Source organism: Kogia breviceps, chromosome 11, assembly GCF_026419965.1.
Source record: "Kogia breviceps isolate mKogBre1 chromosome 11, mKogBre1 haplotype 1, whole genome shotgun sequence".
Taxonomy (NCBI): Eukaryota; Metazoa; Chordata; class Mammalia; order Artiodactyla; family Physeteridae; genus Kogia; species Kogia breviceps.
In genome coordinates this window covers 58,690,070-58,696,021 of record NC_081320.1, presented here as the reverse complement: position 1 = coordinate 58,696,021, position 5,952 = coordinate 58,690,070, and positions in this window count along the sequence as shown.

The window sequence follows — 5,952 nt, the reverse complement described above, 5'->3', positions numbered from 1 at the left end:
TTATGATTTCTTTCCTTCTACTACCTTTGGGTTTTGTTTGTTCTTCTTTTTCCAGTTCCTTTGGGTGTATGGTTAGGTTGTTTATTTGAGATTTTTCTTGTTTTCTGAGGTAGGCTTGTATCACTATAAACTTCCTTCTTAGAATTAGAACTGATTTTCCTGTGTCCCATTGATTATGAAACATTGTGTTTTCATTTTCATTTGTCCCCAGGTATTTTTTATTACTTCTTTGATTTCTTTAGTGATCCATTGGTTGTTTAGTAGTATATAGTTTAGTCTCTATGTGTTTGAGTTTTTAAAATTTTTTTTCCTTAAACCTAATTTCTAGTCTCACAGTGTTATGGTCAGAAAATATGCTTGATATTATTTAGATTTTCTTAAATTTACTGAGACTTTGTTTTATGGCCTAGCATATGATCTATCCTGGAGAATGTTCCAAGTGCCCTTGATGAGAATGTGTATTCTGCTGCTTTTGGATAGGGTATTCTCTCTCTCCCTCTCTCTCTATATATATCTATATATATGTAGATATCTATATCTATATCTATATCTATCGATCGATCGATCGATCGATAGATAGATAGATAGATAGATAGATAGATAGATAGATATAGAGAGAGTCCATGTGGTCTAATGTGTCATTTAAGGCCAGTGTTTTCTAATTGATTTTCAATCTGGATTATATAAGTAGGGTGTTAAAGTCCCCTGCTATTACTGTGTTACTGTCAATTCTGCCCTTTATGTCTGCTAGTATTTGCTTTATATATTTAGGTGTTCCTATGTTGGATGGATATAATTGTTATATCTTCTTCTTGGATTTATCCCCTGACCATTATGTAATGTTCTTTTTTGTCTCTTTTTATAATTTTTTTGTCTAAGTATTGCCACACTGGCTTTATTCCATTTGTATGGAATAATTTTTTCATCCCCTTGCTTTCAGTCTGTGTGTAGCTTTAGATCTGAAGTGAGTCTCTTGTAGACAGCTTATATATGGGTCTTGTTTTCTATACACTCAGCCAGTCTGTGTCTTTTGATTGGAGTATTTAGTCCATTTACATTTAAAGTAATTATAGAATTAACAATATTGTAAGTAAACTATACTTCAGTAAAAAATATAATTATTGATAGGTCTGCACTTACTGCCATTTTGTTAGCTGTTCTGGGGCTTGTTTCTATAGTTCTTTTTTGTTCCTTTCTTCTTTTGCTTTCTTCCAGTGTGATTTTATGACAATATCTAGTGTTTGGATTACTTTATCTTTTTTGTGTGTGTCTATCTATTACAGATTTTGGTTTTTGGTTACCATGAGGTTAATATATAGTAATCTCTATATATACACGATTAAGTTTTTAAATTTTTTTATACAGTAGGTTCTTATTAGTTATCCATTTTATTAGTGTATATATGTCAGTCCCAATCTCCCAATGCATTGCACACACACTCCCCCCGCCCCCCGCCACTTTGCCTCCTTGGTGTCCATAAGTTTGTTCTCTACATCTGTGTCTCATTTTCTGCCCTGCAAACTGGTTCATCTGTACCATTTTTCTAGGTTCCACATATATGTGTTAATATACAATATTTGTTTTTCTCTTTCTGACTTACTTCACTCTGTATGACAGTCTCTAGGTTCATCCATGTCACTACAAATGACCCAATTTCTTTCCTTTTTATGGCTGAGTAATATTCCATTGTATATATGTACCACATCTTCTTTATCCATTCATTTGTCGATGGGCATTTAGGTTGCTTCCATGAGCTGGCTATTGTAAATAGTGCTACAATGAATATTGGGGTGCATGTGTCTTTTTGAATTATGGTTTTCTCTGGGTATATGCCCAGGAGTGGGATTGCTGGGTCATATGGTACTTCTATTTTTAGCTTTTTAAGGAACCCCCATACTGTTCTCTATAGTGACTGTATCAATTTACATTCCCACCAACAATGCAAGAGGGTTCCCTTTTCTCCACACCCTCTCCAGCACTTGTTGCTTGTAGATTTTCTGATGATGCCCATTCTAACTGGTGTGAGATGATACCACAGTGTAGTCTTGATTTGCATTTCTCTTATAATTAGTGATGTTGAGGAGCTTTTCATGTGCTTCTTTGCCATCTGTATGTCTTCTTTGGAGAAATGTCTATTTAGGTCTTGTGCCCATTTTTGGATTGGGTTGTTTGTTTTTTTAATATTGAGCTGCATGAGCTGTTTATATATTTTGGAGATTAATCCTTTGTCCATTGATTCACTTGCAAATATCTTCTCCCATTCTGAGGGTTGTCTTATCATCTTGTTTGTAGTTTCCTTCGCTTTGCAAAAGGCTTTAAGCTTCATTAGGTCCCATTTGTTTACTTTTGTTTTTATTTCCATTACTCTAGGAGGTGGATCAAAAAAGATCTTGCTGTTATTTATGTCAAAGTGTGTTCTTCCTATGTTTTCCTCTAAGAGTTTTATAGTGCCTTGTCTCACATTTAGGTCTCTAATCCATTTTGAGTTTATTTTTCTGTATGGTGTTAGGGAGCATTCTAATTTCATTCTTTTACATGTAGCTGTCCAGTTTTCCCAGCACCACTTATTGAAGAGGCTGTCTTTTCTCCATTGTATATCTTTGTTTCCTTTGGCATAGATTAGTTGACTGTAGGTGCATGGGTTTATCTCTGGGCTTTCTATCCTGTTCCATTGATCTATGTTTCTGTTTTTCTGCCAGTACCATATTGTCTTGATTACTGTAGCTTTTTTTTTTTTTTTTTTTTTTTTGTGGTACACGGGCCTCTCACTGTTGTGGCATCTCCCATTGCAGAGCACCGGCTCCAGATGTGCAGCCTCAGCGGCCATGGCTCACGGGCCCAGCCACTCCGCGGCATGTGGGATCCTCCCAGACCGGGGCATGAACCTGTGTCCCCTGCATCGGCAGGTGGACTCTCAACCGCTGCTCCACCAGGGAAGCCCTACTGTAGCTTTTTAGTATAGTCTGAAGTCAGGGAGTTGATTCTTCCAGCTCCGTTTTTTACCCTCACTACTGCTTTGGCTGTTCAGGGTCTTTTGTGTCTCCACACAAATTTTAAAATTTTTTGTTCTAGTTCTGTAAAATATGCTATTGGTAATTTGATAGGGATTGCATTGAATCTCTAGATTGCTTTGGGTAGTATAGTCATTTTCACAGTATTGATTCTTCCAATCCAAGAACATGGTATATCTCTCCATCTCTTTGTGTCACCTTTGATTTCTTTCATCAGTGTACTATAGTTTTCTGAGTACAGGTCTTTTACCTCTTTACGTAGGTTTATTCCTAGATATTTTATTTTTTTTTTGCAGTGGTAAATGGGAGTGTTTCCCTCTCCATCTCTTTGTGTCACCTTTGATTTCTTTCATCAGTGTACTATAGTTTTCTGAGTACAGGTCTTTTACCTCTTTACGTAGGTTTATTCCTAGGTATTTTATTCTTTTTGTTGCAGTGGTAAATGGGAGTGTTTCCTTAATTTCTCTTTCAGATTTTTCATTATTAGTGTATAGGAATGCAAGAGATTTCTGTGCATTAATTTTGTGTCCTGCAACTTTACCACATTCATTGATTAGCTCTAGTAGTTTTCTGGTGGCATCTTTAGGACTGTCTATGTATAGTATCATGTCATCTGCAAACAGTGACCTTTTTACTTCTTCTTTTCCAATTTGTATTCCTTTTATTTCTTTTTCTTCTCTGATTGCCGTGGCTAGAACTTCCAAAACTATGTTGAATAAGAGTGGCAAGAGTGGACATCCTTGTCTGTTCCTGATCTTAGAGGAAATGCTTTCAATTTTTCACTATTGAGAATGATGTTTGCTGTGGGTTTGTTGTATATGGCCTTTATTATGTTGAGGTAGGTGCCCTCTATGCCTACTTTCTGGAGAGTTTTTATCATAAATAGGTGTTGAATTTTGTCAAAAGCTTTATCTGCATCTATTGAGATGATCATATGGGTTTTCTTCTTCAATTTGTTAATATGGTGTATCACATTGATTGATTTGCATATATTGAAGAATCCTTGCATCCCTGGGATAAATCCCACTTGATCATGGTGTATGATCTTTTAATGTGTTGTTAGAATTTGTTTGCTAGTATTTTGTTGAGGAATTTTGCATCTATATTCATCAGTGATATTGGTCTGTAATTTTCTTTTTCTGTGGTATCTCTGTTTGGTTTTGGTATCAGGGTGATGGTGACCTCAGAGAATGAGTTGGGGAGTGTTCCTTCCTCTGCAATTTTTTGGAAGATATTGAGAAGAACGAGTGTTAGCTCTTCAGAATTCACCTGTGAAGCCATCTAGTCCTGGACTTTTTTTGTTGGAAAATTTAAAATCACAGTTTCAATTTCATTACTTGTGATTGGTCCTCTCCCTCTTTTCCGTTCATGTTTAAGGTAATTATCTATATGTTTGTTTCTATTACCATTTTGTTAATTGTTTTGTGTTTGTTTTTGTAGTTCCTTTTCTTCTCTTGTGTTTCCCACTTAGAGAAGTTCCTTTAGCATTTGTTGTAGAGCTGGTTTGGTGGTGCTGAATTCTCTTAGCTTTTGCTTGTCTGTAAAGCTTTTGATTTCTCCATCGAATCTGAGTGAGATCCTTGCTGGGTAGACTAATATTGGTTTTAGGTTCTTCCCTTTCATCACTTTAATATGTCATGCCACTCCTTTCTGACTTGTAGAGTTTCTGCTGAGAAATCAACTGTTAACCTTATGGGAGTTCCCTTGTATGTTATTTGTTGTTTTTCCCTTGCTGCTTTCAATAATTTTTCTTTGTCTTTAATTTTTGCCAATTTGATTACTATGTGTCTTGGTGTGTTTCTCCTTGGGTTTATCCTGTATGGGACTCTCTATGCTTCTTTGACTTGGGTGACTATTTCCTTTCCCATGTTAGAGAAGTTATTGACTATAATCTCTTGAAATATTTTCTCGGGTCCTTTCTCACTCTCTTCTCCTTCTGGGAGCTCTATAATGTGAATGTTGTTGCATTTAATGTTGTCCCAGAGGTCTCTTATGCCGTCTTCATTTCTCTTCATTCATTTTTCTTTATTCTGTTCTGCAGCAGTGAACTCCACCATACTGTCTTCCAGTTCACTTATCCATACTTCTGCCTCAGTTATTCTGCTATTGATTCCTTCTAGTGTATTTTCTAGTTATTGTGTTTTTCATCTCTGTTTGGTCTTTAATTTTTCTAAGTGCTTGTTAAACATTTCTTGCATCCTCTCCATCTTTGCCTCCATTCTTCTTCTGAGCTCCTGGATCATCTTCACTATCATTATTCTGAATTCTTTTTCTGGAAGGTTGCCTATCTCCATTTCATTTAGTTGTTTTTCTGGGGTTTTATCTTGTTCCTTCATCTGATATGTAGCCCTCTGCCTTTTCATCCTGTCTGTCTTTCTATGAATGTGGTTCTTGTTCCACAGGCTGCAGGATTGTAGTTCTTCTTGCTTCTGCTGTTTGCCCTCTGGTGGATGAGGCTATCTAAGAGGCTTGTGCAAGTTTCCTGATGGGAGGGACTGGTGGTGGGTCTATGTACACGATTTTTAAAGCTGCTGATCTCTTAATTACAAGTGCATTTTAACAACCCTGCATTTTTTTACTCCCCTGCCACCATGATTACTCGTTTTTGATATCATACTTTACATCTTTTTCTTTTGTGTATCCATTAACTACTTATTGTGGATAAAGATGTATGTGGTTGTATGTGGTTTACTTACTACTTCTACTGGATATTTGCCTTTACCAGTGAGAATGAAAAAGAAGGATGAAGTAAAACTATCTGTTTATAGATGACATGATCTTGTATGTAGATAACCCAAAGGAATCTACAAATAACTCTTAGAACTAATGAACAAGTTCAGCAAGTTTGTAGGATACAAGTGTAATATACAGAAATCAACTATATTTCTATACACTAGCAATGACAATTAAAAAGTAATTTTAGAAAAATAAGTCCATTTAC